This window comes from Nerophis lumbriciformis, linkage group LG10 (genome assembly GCF_033978685.3).
Source record: "Nerophis lumbriciformis linkage group LG10, RoL_Nlum_v2.1, whole genome shotgun sequence".
NCBI lineage: Eukaryota > Metazoa > Chordata > Actinopteri > Syngnathiformes > Syngnathidae > Nerophis > Nerophis lumbriciformis.
The window spans coordinates 26,776,321-26,795,691 of NC_084557.2; the positions used below are offsets into that span (position 1 = coordinate 26,776,321).

The 19,371-nt window shown below is 38.5% G+C and overlaps 1 protein-coding gene across 2 annotated transcripts in view; it reads left to right on the plus strand.

The window, feature by feature from the left end:
• furinb (furin (paired basic amino acid cleaving enzyme) b) overlaps positions 1 to 19,371 on the plus strand; it is a 187,729-nt gene that overhangs the window by 118,906 nt on the left and 49,452 nt on the right. The window lies entirely within an intron of this gene.

Genomic DNA, 19,371 nt, shown 5'->3' on the forward strand with positions numbered 1-19,371 from the left:
TCCAGAGAAGGTGTCTCCACTGCTCTAGAGTCCAGTGGCGACGTGCTTTACACCACTACATCCGACGCTTTGCATTGGACTTGGTGATGTATGGCTTAGAAACAGCTGCTCGGCCATGGAAACCCATTCTATGAAGCTCTCTGCGTACTGTACGTGGGCTAATTGGAAGGTCACGTGACGTTTGGAGCTCTGTAGCGACTGACTGTGCAGAAAATCGGCGACCTCTTTGCACTATGCGCATCAGCATCCGCTGACCCCTCTTTGTCGGTTTTCGTGGCCTACCACTTCGTGGCTGAGTTGCTGTTGTTCCCAAACTCTTCCATTTTCTTATAATAAAGCTGACAGTTGACTTTGCAATATTCAGGAGCAAGGAATTTTCACGACTGGATTTTTTGCACATGTGGCATCCTATGACAGTTCCACACTGGAAATCACTGAGCTCCTGAGAGCGGCCCATTCTTTCACAAATGTTTGTAGAAACAGTCTTCATGCCTAAGTGCTTGATTTTATACACCTGTGGCTGGGCCAAGTGATTAGGACACCTGATTTTGATCATTTGAATTGGTGGCCAAATACTTTTGGCAAAATAATGTATTTCACAACACACGTTTGGTTACGGAGTAAAGTAGTACGGCCTGATCTGACTTGCGTTTTGACTCCATTTTGTGGTAGTACGTAAATAGTGCTGTCAAAAGTTTATAAAGTGTGAGCAAATTCTATCTAAGGCAAACTCTCAAACTCGCGGCTCACAGTGGCCCTCGACTTAACTTTATAGTTAAGCGTAATTGCGACCGCACACCATGAGCGACTAATCATTTCAAAAAACTGCTCAAAAAAAAGGGAACACTTAAACAACTCCAAGTCAATCCCACTGCTTCAATCACTTTTCACGTGCTGTTGTGCAAATGGAATAGACAGCCTGCAGAGGGTTTTTTTTCACTTTAATTTTGAGTGAGATTCCAATTTCAGACCTCCGTGGGTTAATACATTAGATTTTTTTAAATCATTTTTGTGTGATTTTTTGCCTGCAAATTCAACTACTCAATCAATCAATCAATGTTTATTTATATAGCCCTAAATCACAAGTGTCTCAATGGGCTGCACAAGCCACAACAACATCCTCGGTACAGAACCCACATAAGGGCAAGAAAAAACTCACCCCAGTGGGACGCCGATGTGAATGACTATGAGAAACCTTGGAGAGGACCGCATATGTGGGTAACCCCCCCCCCCCCCCCCCCTCTAGGGGAGACTGAATGCAATGGATGTCGAGTGGGTCTGACATAATATTGTGAGAGTCCAGTCCATAGTGGATCCAACATAATAGTAAGAGTCCAGTTCATAGTGGATCCAACATAATAGTAAGAGTACAGTCCATAGTGGATCCAACATAATAATGAGAGTCCAGCCCATAGTGGGGCTAGCAGGAAACCATCCCGAGCGGAGACTGGTCAGCAGTGCAGAGATGTTCCCAACCAATGCACAGGGGAGCGGTCCACCCCGGGTCCCGACTCTGGACAGCCAGCACCTCATCCATGGCCACCGGACCTGTGTGTCTCCCCCTCCACAAGGGAGAGGGGGGAGCAGAGGAGAAAGGAAAAGAAACGGCAGATCAACTGGTCTAAAAAAGGGGGAGCTATTTAAAAGCTAGAGTATACAAATGAGTTTTAAGATGGGACTTAAACGCTTCTACTACTGAGAACGTTTTTTTTTAAATATATTTAATTCATTCAGATTTAGGATGTGTTATTTTAGTGTTCCCTTTATTTTATTGAGCAGTGTTTATACCATGGCAATTTTGAATCCCATTAGACACTAACTACAATAACAACAATGACATACGAAGACGGCAAGCGCCAGACAGGCGCTTCTGAAGCAGGCGAAGACGGAGAGCGCCAGACGTGCGCTTCTGCTGAAGGCGAGGAAGCTGAGGCGACGACCCCGCTGTGAGAGAGACAGGTGGCAGTGTCGCCAGAACAGGTCGGAAAGGTGTCAGCATTGTGGACGAACACACTGGAGCAGTAGGGAGTACTGGTGGTGACGTCACTGATGAGGTCATCTTAGCAGGGAGGCATGGTAGCATCGTGGACAATCTCACCGGAGCAGGAAGGCGTGCTGGTAGAGACGTTGCAGATGAGGTCATCCAAGCAGGGAGGCAAGGTAGCACCGTTGTGGAAGACCTCACTGGATCAAGAAGTTGCTGTGCCTCCCCAGCTGCACAGCTACTCATAGCCCTCCTCTTCAAGGGACGGATACCAGATGTCCCCAGAGAGGCCAACAGATGACAGGGATGGGTGGAAGGGAGCTTGATGAGAGGCTGAAGAACGCTTCAATGTGGCCATCAGTACAAAAATCTTCACAAGTCGCTGGGCCGTAGAAATCTCTGCGGGGTCACTCACTGGTTGGATCATATCTGTCAAGGTGGAAGATGGCTGCAATCAGAAGTCTCTGAAACAAGAGCTAGGCCATATCATCCCAAATTGAGCCGATTAAACGCCTGAAACTATGTGCTTCTAAATAAATACAAGGCTGGAATCCCACGCTGAAGAATCTATTTCAGATTTGGAATCATATATTGATTCATACTATTATAACATGACGACAAAGAAGCGTGGAAGACGCCAGCTGAGTCACTCAAGTGAGTCTGATGATATTACGAAGGACTTAAAAGATATCAGAAGCTACATTGCAAAAATCGATGAGAAATTACAAAACCTCGACTTATTGAAGAAACTATCAGAGGATGTGGAGGAGCTTAAACAATCTGTGGACTTTCAAAGCGCACTTGTGGACGTGCTCAAGGAGGAAAACGCTACGCTACGAGCAGAAGTGAACAGCCTCAAACAGCAAACTTCTGACATCAAAAATACAAATATAAAAATCACGCAAGATTTTTTGGATCTACAATGTAGGAGTGTGGAGGGGGGCGTGGCCTGCGGACCTGCAGCGAAGCGGGGTGTGCCAGGATCGGCTTCGAGATCAGCGACAGGTGCGTAGATGGCCCACCTGGGTCTGGTTATCTAATCACCCTTTGCTCTGTTAAAAGGCAGCAGTCGGGAGGAGAGCGTTGTTGGAGCTGGAGCAAGAGCGAGGGCGAGCCTGAGACGGACAAAAAAAATTGCTGGAAAGCAAAAAACAGACTTTATTGCAAAATAAAAACTGTACTGTGAACCTGAACCGGGCTGTCATGTCAGTGCTTGGTGGTCCGAAGAACCCCCTGGAGGGCAACTTCCACAAAGAGTATGCGGAACAATGTCATCATTCATGGAGTTCCTGAGGAAAAGTGGGAAATTTACCACAAAACAGAAGAGTTGGTTCAAACTTTTTTTACATCCCATCTTAAGATGGACGGCGCAACAGCGAGGAACATCGGCTTTGGACGAGCTCATCGTATTGGGAAAAAACGACATTCTGGGGGAGAGAAGGTATGTCACCCAATTGTTGCACAGTTTGTTGACCCAAAGAGTAAATCCATGGTAATGGAGCGTGGAAAAGAACTCAAGGGAACAACCATCTCCATTAGTGACCAGTTTCCAGCCGAGATACTCAAGAGAAGACGGCTGTTGTATCCAATAATGAATGAGGCTAAAAAAACAACAAACGAACTTGTCTAATCGTGGACAAACTCTACATCGAAGGAACTCTTTTTAGAAATGCCAGAATTACATACTGGTTGAGTGGCGGTGTTGATATAATCCAAACGGACTGAAAAGAACATATTGCAACCGCACCAAAACAATGGCGCGAGATGATGACGTAGTCATGGAAATGTTTAACACCACCAGAAACCTCGACAAAGTTATTTCAGGTACAAACACGACTTTTAGTCTGGCATAAAGTTAAAAGCCTTGCTTTTTTCTTTATTTCTGTCCAAACGTTTTTTGGGGGGGATGTATTACTGGCCTGGTTCTGTTTTTCCTTTTTTATACCACTACTTGATTGATTGGTGATATTTGCTTAGTTTTTTTTGGTAATCTCTTAGTTTTTTCTCTCTTCTACTGTTTTACTTTTTAGCTCTCTCCTTCTTTTATGATTTTTTTTTCCTTATCATTTGTTTTTCTCTAATTTATTTTACTTTCTTTAAGCATGTTTGTTTTGCTATTGAAATTATGAAATTTTGTGGTAAAGGGCAATGGGAGGGGGGAGGTAGGGGGATTGATAAGAAAAAATAACCCAGTTAAAATATGCATTGAGAGGACACACTTACTAAATGTTATGTTTGATCATTTGTGTCACATAAGGAAGAAAACCAGTTAACACAAACATAAGATATTGCAATGACTAGAAAATGTTTGAGAATCATATATTGGAATGTAAAAGGTGCAAATGAACAAGTGAAACAAAGAAAAATTCTGAAGCATCAAAACAATATTTCTACTGATATTGCTTTTCTACAAGAAACCCATATGAAAACTGAACCTTTAAAATATTTGAAAAAAGAATGGGTTGGTGAGATAGTTGGTGTTGGACTATCCTCCAAAAGATCTGGTGTTGCTATAATGTTTAACAAAAAGATTAACTATATTATAAATAGTATATTTTTAGATCCAGAGGGTAGATATCTGATTATTAATTGCCATATAGATAATAACAATACCACACTGGTAAACTTATATGCACCCAATGATGATAAACGTTCTTTCTTTGGTGACATGGAGCTCAAATTGGCAGATTATGTCGATTCTGATATTATCTAAATTTAATAATAAATCCAAATATTGATAAAGCTGGTAAAATTGTTGAACCCAAGAAATCAGTTTTTTCTCCTCTGAAATTAATGCAAAATCTTAACCTAATAGATATTTGGAGAACCTTAAATCCATATGAGAAGGATTTCACTTTTTATTCAAACAGACATCAGTCATTTTCAAGAATTGATACGTTCTTTGTTCCTAAGGCAATTGTAGAAAACGTGCATGCTAAAATCCACCCCAAAATTATTTCTGATCATAGTCCAATTCAAATCGACGTAAGCTTTCCTCCAGTCGCTTTCCAATTCAAGCAATGGAAAATTAATATTTCTTTATTAGAAAGTGAGGAAAATAAATGACAAATTAAATAATTTATTTCAGATTTTATTAAAAATAATCAGGATTCTGTCTCTGACATCTCCACAATATGGGAAGCACTTAAGTGTTGTGTAAGAGGAGAACTTATTAGGATTGCAAGCTTTAAGAATAAAAAACAACGTTGTGAAGAAAATGAATTATTGAATGGAATCAAACAATTGCAGGACACATTGTCCAAACAATATAATCAAGAAACATGGATCAAACTTAGCAAACAAAGAATGGAATATGATAATATAATAAAGCAGAAGGTTGAATATAAAATTAATAGAGCAAAATTAAAGTTTCATGAATACACATTGTCCAAACAATATAATCAAGAAACATGGATCAAACTTAGCAAACAAAGAATGGAATATGATAATATAATAAAGCAGAAGGTTGAATATAAAATTAATAGGGCAAAATTCAAGTTTCTTGAATACGGCGAACAAGCTGGAAAGCTTCTTGCGTAAGGATGAAAGAAGCAGATGACTAGAAATCATACATCTAATATGAAACTTTCAGATGTTAGTATTTCTGTTGATCCCAAGCAAATCAAAGAAACGTTTAGAACATTTTATACAAATCTTTATAAGCCTGAGAAAGATTGTAGCATAGAAGCTATGCAGTCATATTTAAACGCAATACAACTCCCATCCTTATCAGAGCATGACAAAAAATCCCTGGAGGAACCTATACAATTAATGGGAATTCAAAAAGCTATAAATTCATTTGCAAAAAATAAATCTCCTGGCCTTGATGGCTACAGTACAGAATTTTGTCAAATATTCAGTGAAGATTTGTCTCCTCTATTATTACAAATGTACCAATCTTCATTTAATAAACAATTGTTTTCTCCAACCTTAAATTTTTCTCATATCTCATTGATACATTGCAGTGTTATCGTCCTTTACCCCTAGCCAATATGGACAATAAAATCTAGGCAAAAATCTTAGCCACACGATTATCAAATGTAATAGGAACATTAGTTCTTACTGACCAAACTGGCTTCATGGAAGGTCGACAATCTTCAGACAATACAAGGAAATTGTTTAATGTTATCTATGCGAGAAGTCTCCCTTATCCCACAGCAGTATGTACTGTTGATGCGGAGAAGGCATTCGACCGCATAAACTGGTCATTTATGTTTTGCACATGACATACATTTGGATTTGGAGCTAATTTTATACAATGGATTAAGATGCTTTATACAAGGCCCATGGCATCAGTCAAAACCAATAATCAGATTTCAGAACCTTTTTCATTAAAAAGAGGAGTAAAACAGGGATGTCCTGCATCTGGATTATTATTTCATTTGGTTATTGAACACTTAGCTGCAACAATAAGAAGTGAAAATAATAGATGGATAGTACTTTATTGATTCTTTCAGGAGAGTTCCCTCAGGAAATTTTAAATATTCATGGTATAAAAATTGGCTCTTAGTATAATAGGCTATCGATGTATTGTGACGACATAATTCTCTACCTGTCACATGTTGACTCCTCTCTTCACTATATCAATAATGTCATCATTATATATGGCTGTTTATCAGGATATAAAATAAATTGGGACAAATGTGAAATATTACCACTTAATAAACACTGCAAGAAATCACAAGTTCAGAACTCCAAAATTAAATAGAAAAAGGCAGAAATCATATATTTAGGACTGCATATTACACCAAACATTTATACAAGCAGAGATCTAAATCTTAAACATTTAAAAAATAAGATAGAATCCAAAATGGAACGCTGGTCACGTCTCCAAATATCACTTTGGGGTCGGGTGAACATAGTAAAAATGAGTATACTGCCAGCAGTTAATTATATACTGAAAATGATGCCTGTCCTAATTAATAAAAGTTGGTTTAAGAAAATCCATACAATGATATCACATTTTATATGGTGTGGAAAGAAGGCCAGATGTTCATACTTAAGGTTGCCTTGTACACAAGATAAAGGAAGACTACAATTACCAAACTTCTTACATGATTATATCTCCTTCGGTAGTGAACAAGCAAGCCACTTATTCCATTCTTCTGCAGATAAGGACTGGATCAACATAGAAAAAAATATATTAATGAATTTGGACATTGATGTGGGGAGTTTATATTATATTAAAAAAATACCTAATGAATTGAGGCAGCGCCCAATAGAAGCCACCTTTAACATTCTAAAACTGTGTCAGAAAATACTAGGAATCAACCCAATGACATCTCTGAATCAACCACTTTGGTACAATCCTAATATCATAATTAATAAAAATGTGGTTAAATGGACAACATGGAAAGACAGAGGTATTACTAAACCTCATCATATTAGTAATAACAACTCTTTTAAACCGTTCAATGATTTAGTTGATCAATATAATGTACCCAGAAATCATTTTTTAAATGTAATCTCTTTAAAACACGCTGTAAAAAAAATGCATATCCTCTGAAAGTATGTCTTTAAATAGCCATGAACTGGAAGATGCACTTTTTAATCAAGATACAATTAAGAAATTAATTAAACTATTTTATGGAATAATAAATGAACACCATACTAGAAATGCAAATGAGGCATGTGTTCGGAAATGGATGATGGACTTAAACATTTTAGATGGAAGAGACATATCATGGAATGATGTTTGGAAAAATGCCAATAAGCCCTTTAGAAGCATTAAAGATAAGCTGACTCAATTTAAGATCTTGAATAGATTGTATTTTACATCTTCTCAGCTGTTTAAAATTGGTGTAGTAGATAGCAAGTTATGTATGAAGTGTCGGGCAGCCGAGGGAACTCTTGTTCATTTATTGTGGGAATGTCAGCGAATAAAAGAGTTATGGTTGAAAACAACTAAAGAAGCAATCACATTCCTTAACATAAACATCCCAATGACACTTCAAACTTGTATTCTTGGTGATCTCCATCAATTTAGTAACGTGTCATCAAAGAGTAAAAATGCATTTATTTCAATATGCATAATAACAAAAAGGGTCATGTTAAAAAAAAGGACAGATGTTGATAGTCCAACACATACTGACTGGTATACACAAGCTATGGAGATGATATCAGTAGAAAAAACTGCATTTTGTTTAGATAATAATGAGTCATATATTGGAATATGGGATCCAATTTTTAAATTTGTTGTAACTATTAAATGTACCAAAAAATATGACTTATTTTATCTTTGTGGAAATTATTGGACACAGTGTGTTGTCAAGTTTATGAGATGTGATGCAAGTGTAAGCTACTGTGACACTATTTTTTATTTTATTTTTTATTTTTTTAATGTTTTTATATTTTTTATAAATGTCATTAATGATGATGTCAATAAGGAATTTTTAATCACTGCTATGTTAAAATTGTTACTAATATTGATACTGTTGTTGATAATATTCATTTTTGTTTGACTGCTTTTAGATTGTTTTGTGTCATGTTTGTGTGTCCTCTCAATTGCTCTGTTGATTGCTATTCTGAATGTTGCTGGGTCAGGTTTGGTTTTGGAATTGGAATTGCATTATTGCATTATTATGGTATTGGTGTGTATTGTTTTGTTGGATTGATGAATTAAAAAAATAAAATAAAATAAAAAAATATTAGTGGGTGTTGCTTGCAGCGTGACCCCAAGGATGCAGAGATAGCAGGCGGAATGCAAGTAAAACTAATATAATAGTAACAGGAAGCAGGGAATGAACAAAAACGGCACACTAAGCAACAATCTACAAAGTACAGTGATCCAGCACTGAAGGTACCCAGGTGGAACTAAATAGAACTAAGTAATGAGAATCCGGTGTGCTGGAAAGAAAAAGAAGTCATTCTAAACACAGAAAGTAGAAACTAAAATAAATAGCACTGGACAGGAATTAAACCACCAAGACACAGGAAAACACAAACATGACCAAGCCTGACAGATTGACAAGCTACCACCGCGGTATGTTGAGAGGTATGGCGTGCACGCTGCGTTCACATCTTCTTTTCATTTATATTTCTGCCCGTTTCTTTTCCCTTCTATGTACATGACTGTATAATTGCAGTTTTGCAGAATTTATGGGTTAGTCTTATTTTGAATTGTCCTTTTAGTTTCTACTGTGCAAGGTGACAGCTGTCAATTGTAATTTGTTTGGGTAGCATACTTGCCAACCTTGAGACCTCCGATTTCGGGAGGTGGAGGGGTCGGGGGGGCGTGGTTAAGAGGGGAGGAGTATATTTACAGCTAGAATTCACCAAGTCAAGTATTTCATATATAAATATATATATAAGAAATACTTGACTTTCAGTGAATTCTAGCTATAAATATATATATATATTTATTTTATTTTATATATATATATATACTGTATATATATATATATATATATATATATATATATATATATATATATATATATATATATATATATATATATAAATAAGAGAAATACTTGAATTTCAGTGTTCATTTATTTACACATATACACACACATAACACTCATCTACTCATTGTTGAGTTAAGGGTTGAATTGTCCATCCTTGTTCTATTCTCTGTCACTATTTTTCTAACCATGCTGAACACCCTCTCTGATGATGCATTCTGCTTCGTCTCCTTGTTGTGCGCGCAGTTGTGCACTGCACTCTCTAAAAGCCCTAGATGTTATTGTCACATATGCATGTACAGTAGATGGCAGTATTGTCCTGTTTAAGAGTGTCACAACATTACTGTTTACGGCAGACGAACTGCTTTACGGTAGACGAAAACATGACTGCTGTTGTTGTGTGTTGTTACCGCGGTGGGAGGACGTTAATGAAACTGCCTAACAATTAACCCACATAAGAAACCCAAGAACTCGCCCTCGATCATTCTACAGTTATAACGTGATTGGGCAGACACGCTGTTTATATTGTGGGAAAGCGGACGTGAAAACAAGCTGTCGACACGTCACTCAGGTCCGCATGAATTTCGGGAGATTTCCGGGAGAAAATTTGTCCCGGGAGGTTTTCGGGAGAGGCGCTGAATTTCGTGAGTCTCCCGGAAAATCCGGGAGGGTTGGCAAGTATGTTGGGTAGTGATCACATTAAATGACACACGTTTCTGGATTAGTTCCAGTCTTTTTTATAACTCATTATTTTCATTTGTACTGTGCAATGTGACAGCTACCATAACGTGTAAAGGAGCGATCGCAGGAAATAAATAGTACATCTGTATTCCATGCTGGCAAATACATTACCTTGCGGTGTGGATTATTGTGTATTTGTTGCTTTTAAGAAAAGTAGCGGTGGTTATCTTTAAATACTGGCAAGAGACGTCCGCATTAAAGTAATTTTCTTTTAGGCATGTAAGTGTTAAACGTCTTGGCCCTGGATCACCCCTTCCAAGCAATCATGCCAGAAGAGAGAAAGTAGACGGAAGGAGAGTGTTTTTCATTTTGTGTTGTTGTACAAAATGTGTTTTTTTTTCTGCTTTTAGTGTCAGGAAATACTTTATGGTACACTTTTTTTGTTGAGCTGCTTAGCAGACTTTTATTTTTGTACTTTATTTGTTGTTAGGATTACACAGGTCAACATCAGTTGTTGTTTGTTCGGCTTTTATTATATAATTTAATGTGGTTGCCCACTGTTGAAGTATTGTGAAGAACATTCTGGAAAAAGCTGTTTTATTCTTCTGAATCATTAATATGATACAAAGAAACAATAATTATTTGCTCAGGGGAAACCTATTCTGTAAAACCAACTTTTCTCACCTATTGGTGCCTGTTTTTGTGTATTTGGGATCTGCATAAGTCCCGAAAATTTTAAATCAAAACAATGGAGACATGGCATAGATAATTATAAAACAATCTGGCATCCCTTCATACTTCCTTCAAACAAGCCGTTTGGAATTTGACCAACTTGTGACGTTTTCCAATTGGTGATGTCAGCGGATAGCTCCATATATGGTAAAGTTTTACCCCATGAGCTTTGCGCGAGTACGCCATTGTAGTATTATTTTTCTCTGTCTTCTTGTGGGACAGACTTGTACATGTACATGCATCCTCTGCTGTTGCCATTTCTAATACAAAGTAGTGGATAATTCCATTATAATTACCGTATTTTTGGAGTATAAGTCGCACAGGAGTATAAGTCGCACCTGCCGAAAATGCACAATAAAAAAGGAAAAAAACATATATAAGTCGCACTGGAGCCTGGCCAAACTATGAAAAAAACTGCGACTTATAGTCCGAAAAATACGGTACATATTTTTTTGTTGTTAGGATGGAAGTGTTAAAACGCAGTCGTAGTGGAGGCACATAAATATGACAGCCCACAAAACGGTCTGTAAAATCTATGAAAAATGTTGGCCAAAGAACCACCATTACATGTTATGTAGACCAGTGGTCCCCAACCACCGGGCCGCTGCCCGGTACCGGTCCGCGGACCGATTAGTACCGGGCCACACAAGAAATAAAAAAAAATGTTGGTTTTTTTAAATAAATAAAACTTTTTTTTTTTTTTTCATTAAATCAACATAAAAAACACAATATATACATTATATATCAATATAGATTAATACAGTCTGCAGGGATACAGTCCGTAAGCACACATGATTGTATTTCTTTATAAACCCCACCCCCCGGTCCGTGGGACACATTTTCAAGCGTTGACCGGTCCGCAGCTACAAAAAGGTTGGGGACCACTGATGTAGACCACAAGGACGTGTTTTAATTGTATGTGATTCATCATAATAATCTATATAAATCATATGATTATTATACCAGTGGCATAAAGTCTAACCCACCAAAATGAACCAATAGTTGTGCCATGACGGTCAAGGTAAAGGTAGTTTATTTCAAACATCATACCATAGTCTTGCATTACTCAACTGAAGGGTCCAAAAGGTCTCAATTATATTGGTATTTACAATTTCTGACTGTAGAAACATGTTTAGAACTGACTTAAACCACTTGGTGCCACTCCAGAAACTATGTAGCAGTTGTCCACCATCCTATGTCCCTTGGTCCCCTTAGTCCTCAAAGATTGTAAAGGGAATATTGTCCAGGGCTAATTATTTTTCATGGACCCAATTTGAAGGATGCAGGGGAATTCATTCATGTGAAATGAAGCAAAGCACTGTAGCAGCAATCGAAGCAGAACAATAGATGGAACCGAGCACTGCAGTAATTGGCGTATAAATAAATGAAACGATTCCAGGGGGGAAGAGAAAATAATCATGTATCACATCCTCTATGTGCACCGCTCAACGAATCTTGTTGTCGTATGAAGGAAAAATCTCCAGACAGCCGCACAACAGGACCTGTCGGGTTCAGCGTGTGTTCTTCTGTCAGTGGGATAACCTCAGGCACTTATGTTTCCTCTTCTCGCCTCTGTTACCTGCAGCAAAGGGCACTGCTGGCTCAAACATTGAGCTGCTGGCTTTAGCAGCAGCTTATAATGATGGGACAAAGCACAGTTCTGACAGTGGCATACATGAAACACAATGAAGAAGTCTTTCCCTGTTTAAAAAAGATCAAAGTTATTGCATTGCATTTATTAGATAAAAAATTCCTTGAAAACACATACAAAGAAGGGTATTTATTGTTGATCGAGCATATTGATTTGTCACTTAGTTTCAGCAGCAGTGAAAAGGGACAAAGGATTCTCGTATAGCTTTGGACTGTCACAGGTTAGACAGCTTCCCCAGATAATATACAAAGAACACACACAAAAAACATTCTGGGCATTCCAACTTCAGGCAGACCAACAAAACAACAGAAACACACAAAAAAAGTATTGTATTTCCCATTTTCACTCTTGACTGACAACAGGGTTGTACCTTTTGTGAAAATATACACAATTATTGTATTTTCATTTTTTGCTTGACATCTATTTTTTATATAGCTGTTGGAATGCAGAGATATTGCTTCACTGTCATCTTCTTGTCTTTTGCCACACAATTTGTCTTGCTGTTGAGAGAAGTGGGTGGATGAAATATCCCCTATTGGGCTATGTCATCTACATATAGATCTCATCGTATTTGTTCGACTGCCACTTATATATGCATATATATAAATATACATTTAAATATACATTTAAATGTGTGTGTGTGTGTGTGTGTGTGTATGCGTGTGTGTGTGTGTGTGTCTTTGTGTGTGTGTGTGTGTGTACTCACTGTATACACATATATATATAGATATAGATATATATAGATATATATATATACACACACGCATATATATTTGTGTGTCTGTATGTATATATATATATATATATATATGCACATATTTGTGTGTGTATATATATATTTATATATATATACTCATATATATTTATATATATATATATATATATATATATATATATATATATATATATATATATATATATATATATATATATATATCTATGTATGTATATATATATATATATATATATATATATATATATATATATATATATCTATGTATGTATGTATGTATTCCGCCTGAATCCTGAATGCAGCTGAGATAGGCTCTGGCACCCCAAGCGACCCCGAACGGGACAAGCGGTAGTCCCTTATATATATATATATATATATATATATATATATATATATATATATATATATATATATATATATATATATATATATATATATATATACTGTATATATATATATATATATATATATATATATATATATATATATATATGTGTGTGTGTATTCCGCCTGAATGCAGCTGAGATAGGCTCTGGCACCCCCCGCGACCCCGAACGGGACAAGCGGTAGTCCCTTTTATATATATATACATATATATATATATATATATATTTATATATATATATATATATATATATATATATATATATATATATATATATATGCACATATCTGTGTGTGTTTACATGTATATATATATATATATATATATATATATATATATATATATACAATATATATATATATATATATATGTATATATATATATATATATATATATATGCACATATCTCTGTGTGTTTACATGTGTATATATATATATACAGTATATACATATATATATGTATATGTGTATATATATATATTCTGTATATATATATATATACATACATATGTGTGTGTATATATATATTTGTATATATATACATATATATGTGTGTATTTATATTTATATTTATATATATATATATATATATATATATATATATATATATATATATATATATATATATATATATATATATATATATATATGTGTGTGTGTGTGTGTGTGTGTGTGTGTGTGTGTGTGTGTGTGTGTGTGTGTGTATATATATATATATAATATATATATGTGTGTGTGTATTCCGCCTGAATGCAGCTGAGATAGGCTCTGGCACCCCCCGCGACCCCGAACGGGACAAGCGGTAGTCCCTTTTATATATATATATATATATATATATATATATATATATATATATATATATATATATATATATATTGTGTATGTATATACAGTTGCAAGAAAAAGTATGTGAACCCTTTGGGATTACTTGGATTTCTGCATAAATTGGTGATAAAATGTCTTCTGCTCTTCATCAAAGTAAGTTGATAGACCAACACAGTCTGCTTAAACTAATACCGCACAAAAATATAGGTGTTCATCTTTTTATTGAACACAACATGTAAACATTCACAGTGCAGGGTGGAAAGAATATGTGAATCCTTGGGTTTAATAACCTGCACAACTGTCAGGAGAAAGTTTGGACCATTCCTCTTCACAAAACTGTTTCAGTGCAGCAATATTCTTGGGATGTCTGGTGTGAATCGCTCTCTTGAGGTCATGCCACAGCATCTCAATCAGGTTGAAGTCAGGACTCTGACTGGGCCACTCCAGAAGGCGTATTTTCCTCTGTTGAAGCCATTCTGTTGTTGATTTACTTCTATGTCGTTGTCCTGTTGCATTACCCATCCTCTGTTGAGCTTCAGTTGGCGGACAGATGGTCTTAAGTTTTCCTGCAAAATATCTTGATAAACTTGGGAATTCATTTTTCCATCGATGAAAGCAATGCGTCCAGGCCCTGAGGCAGCAAAGCAGCCCCAAACCATGATGCCCCCCTCTACCATATTTCACCGAAGGGATGAGGTTTTGATGTTGGTGTATTGTTCCTTATTTTTTTGCACACATAGCATGGTGTGTTCCTTCCAAACAACTCCATTTTGGCTTCATCTGTCCACAGAATATTTTTCAAGTAGTGCTGTGGAACATCCAGGTGCTTTTACAAATTTCAAATGTGCAGCAATGTTTTTTTGGACAGCAGTGGTTTCCTCTGCGGTGTCCTCCCATGAACTCCATTCTCGTTCAATGTTTTATGTATTGTAGATTCGTCAATAATAATGTCAGCATGTTCCACAGATTTCTGTAAGTCTTTAGCTGGCACTCTAAGATTCTTCTTCACCTCACTGAGCATTCTGCGCTGTGCTCTCACAGTCATCTTTGCAGGTCGTCCACGCCTAGGGAGATTAGCAACAGTGCTGAACTTTCTCCATTTGTACACAGTCTGTCTTACCGTAGACACATGTGTATCAAAGCTTTTAGAGATACTTTTGTAACCCTTTCCAGCTTTATGGAAGTTAACAATTATTGAGCTCTTTTGTGCGAGGCATGGTTCACATCAGGCAATACTTCTTGAGAACAGCACACTTATCACAGGTGTGTGTTTTTTATAGGGCACGGCAGCTTTAACCAACACATATGATCTCGTCACATTGATTAGACTCAATGTTGTCTGAGTAATGGCTCCAATCAGCTCTTGGAGAAGCCATTAGTCTAGGCGTTCCATACTTTTTCCACCCTGCATTGTGAATGTTTACATGTTGTGTTCAATAAAAAGATGAAAACTTGTATTTTTTTGTGCGGTATTAGTTTAAGCAGACTGTGTTTGTCTGTTGTTGTGGCTTCAATAAAGATCAAAGTAAAAAATCCAAGTAATCCAAAATGGTTCACATACTTGTTCTTGCAACTGTTTATGAATATGTATTTATTTATGTATATATATATAAATGTGTATATACGTATACACATATGTATACAAAAATGTAATACAAGCTCAGCAGAAACAAAGACTGTAGAGAGGAAGTCTAAAGTCACTTATCTGAGATTTTCGTCAAAACATGTCAAGTCTTTTCTCAAACCAATCACATCTGTACGGTTGGCGGATATATATATATATATATATATATATATATATATATATATATATATATATATATATATATATATATATATATATATATATATATATATATATATATATATATATACACATGTATATATATATACATATATATATATATATATATATATACACATATATGTATATATATATACATATATATATATATATATATATACATATATGTATATACATATATATATACATATATGTATATATATATATACATATATGTATATACATATATATATACATATATGTATATGTATATATATATATACATATATGTATATATATACATATATGTATATATACATATATGTATATATACATATATGTATATATATATATACATATATGTATATGTATATATATATACATATATATATATATGTATGTATATACATATATATATGTATGTATATACATATATATGTGTATATATATATGTATATATAAATATATGTATATAGATCCATCCATCCATCCATCCATCTTCTTCCGCTTATCCGAGGTCGGGTCGCGGGGGCAGCAGCCTAAGCAGGGAAGCCCAGACTTCCCTCTCCCCAGCCACTTCGTCCAGCTCCTCCCGGGGGATCCCGAGGCGTTCCCAGGCCAGCCGGGAGACATAGTCTTCCCAACGTGTCCTGGGTCTTCCTCGTGGCCTCCTACCGGTCGGACATGCCCTAAACACCTCCTTAGGGAGGCGCTCGGGTGGCATCCTGACCAGATGCCCGAACCACCTCATCTGGCTCCTCTCGATGCGGAGGAGCAGCGGCTTTACTTTGAGCTCCCCCCGGATGACAGAGCTTCTCACCCTATCTCTAAGGGAGAGCCCCGCCACCCGGCGGAGGAAACTCATTTCGGACGCTTGTACCCGTGATCTTGTCCTTTCGGTCATAACCCAAAGCTCATGACCATAGGTGAGGATGGGAACGTAGATCGACTGGTAAATTGAGAGCTTTGCCTTCCGGCTCAGCTCCTTCTTCACCACAACGGATCGATACAGCGTCCGCATTACTGAAGACGCCGCACCGATCCGCCTGTCGATCTCACGATCCACTCTTCCCTCACTCGTGAACAAGACTCCGAGGTACTTGAACTCCTCCACTTGGGGCAAGATCTCCTCCCCAACCCGGAGATGGCACTCCACCCTTTTCCGGGCGAGAACCATGGACTCGGACTTGGAGGTGCTGATTCTCATCCCAGTCGCTTCACACTCAGCTGCGAACCGATCCAGTGAGAGCTGAAGATCCTGGCCAGATGAAGCCATCAGGACCAAATCATCTGCAAAAAGCAGAGACCTAATCCTGCAGCCACCAAACCGGATCCCCTCAACGCCTTGACTGCGCCTAGAAATTCTGTCCATAAAAGTTATGAACAGAATCGGTGACAAAGGGCAGCCTTGGCGGAGTCCAACCCTCACCGGAAACGTGTCCGACTTACTGCCGGCAATGCGAACCAAGCTCTGACACTGATCATACAGGGAGCGGACCGCCACAATCAGACAGTCCGAAACCCCATACTCTCTGAGCACTCCCCACAGGACTTCCCGAGGGACACGGTCGAATGCCTTCTCCAAGTCCACAAAGCACATGTAGACTGGTTGGGCAAACTCCCATGCACCCTCAAGGACCCTGCCGAGAGTATAGAGCTGGTCCACAGTTCCACGACCAGGACGAAAACCACACTGTTCCTCCTGAATCCGAGGTTCGACTATCCGGCGTAGCCTCTTCTCCAGTACACCTGAATAGACCTTACCGGGAAGGCTGAGGAGTGTGATCCCACGATAGTTAGAACACACCCTCCGGTTCCCCTTTTTAAAGAGAGGAACCACCACCCCGGTCTGCCAATCCAGAGGCACTGCCCCCGATGTCCACGCGATGCTGCAGAGTCTTGTCAACCAAGACAGCCCTACAGCATCCAGAGCCTTAAGGAACTCCGGGCGGATCTCATCCACCCCCGGGGCCTTGCCACCGAGGAGCTTTTTAACTACCTCAGCAACCTCAGCCCCAGAAATAGGAGAGCCCACCACAGATTCCTCAGGCACTGCTTCCTCATAGGAAGACGTGTTGGTGGGATTGAGGAGGTCTTCGAAGTATTCCCCCCACCGATCCACAACTTCCGCAGTCGAGGTCAGCAGAACACCATCCGCACCATACACGGTGTTGGTAGTGCACTGCTTCCCCTTCCTGAGGCGGTGGATGGTGGTCCAGAATCGCTTCGAAGCCGTCCGGAAGTCGTTTTCCATGGCTTCCCCGAACTCCTCCCATGTCCGAGTTTTTGCCTCCGCGACCGCTGAAGCCGCACACCGCTTGGCCTGTCGGTACCTGTCCGCTGCCTCAGGAGTCCCATGAGCCAAAAGAACCCGATAGGACTCCTTCTTCAGCTTGACGGCATCCCTCACCGCCGGTGTCCACCAACGGGTTCTAGGATTACCGCCACGACAGGCACCAACTACCTTGCGGCCACAGCTCCAATCAGCCGCCTCGACAATAGAGGTGCGGAACATGGTCCACTCGGACTCAATGTCCAGCACCTCCCTCGTGACATGTTCAAAGTTCTTCCGGAGGTGGGAATTGAAACTCTCTCTGACAGGAGACTCTGCCAGACGTTCCCAGCAAACCCTCACAATGCGTTTGGGCCTGCCAGGTCTGTCCGGCATCCTCCCCCACCATCGCAGCCAACTCACCACCAGGTGGTGATCGGTAGAAAGCTCCGCCCCTCTCTTCACCCGAGTGTCCAAAACATGAGGCCGCAAATCCGATGACACAACTACAAAGTCGATCATAGAACTGCGGCCTAGGGTGTCCTGGTGCCAAGTGCACATATGGACACCCTTATGCTTGAACATGGTGTTCGTTATGGACAATCCGTGACGGGCACAAAAGTCCAATAACAAAACACCACTTGGGTTCAGATCCGGGCGGCCATTCTTCCCAATCACGCCTCTCCAGGTTTCACTGTCGTTGCCAATATGAGCGTTGAAGTCCCCCAGTAGAACGAGGGAATCACCCGGGGGAGCACTCTCAAGTACTCCCTCGAGTGAATCCAAAAAGGGTGGGTACTCTGAGCTGCTGTTTGGCGCGTAAGCGCAAACAATGATGTATATAGATATATATATATATATACTGTATGTATATATACATGTATATATATTTGTGTATATATATGTATATATATTTGTATAT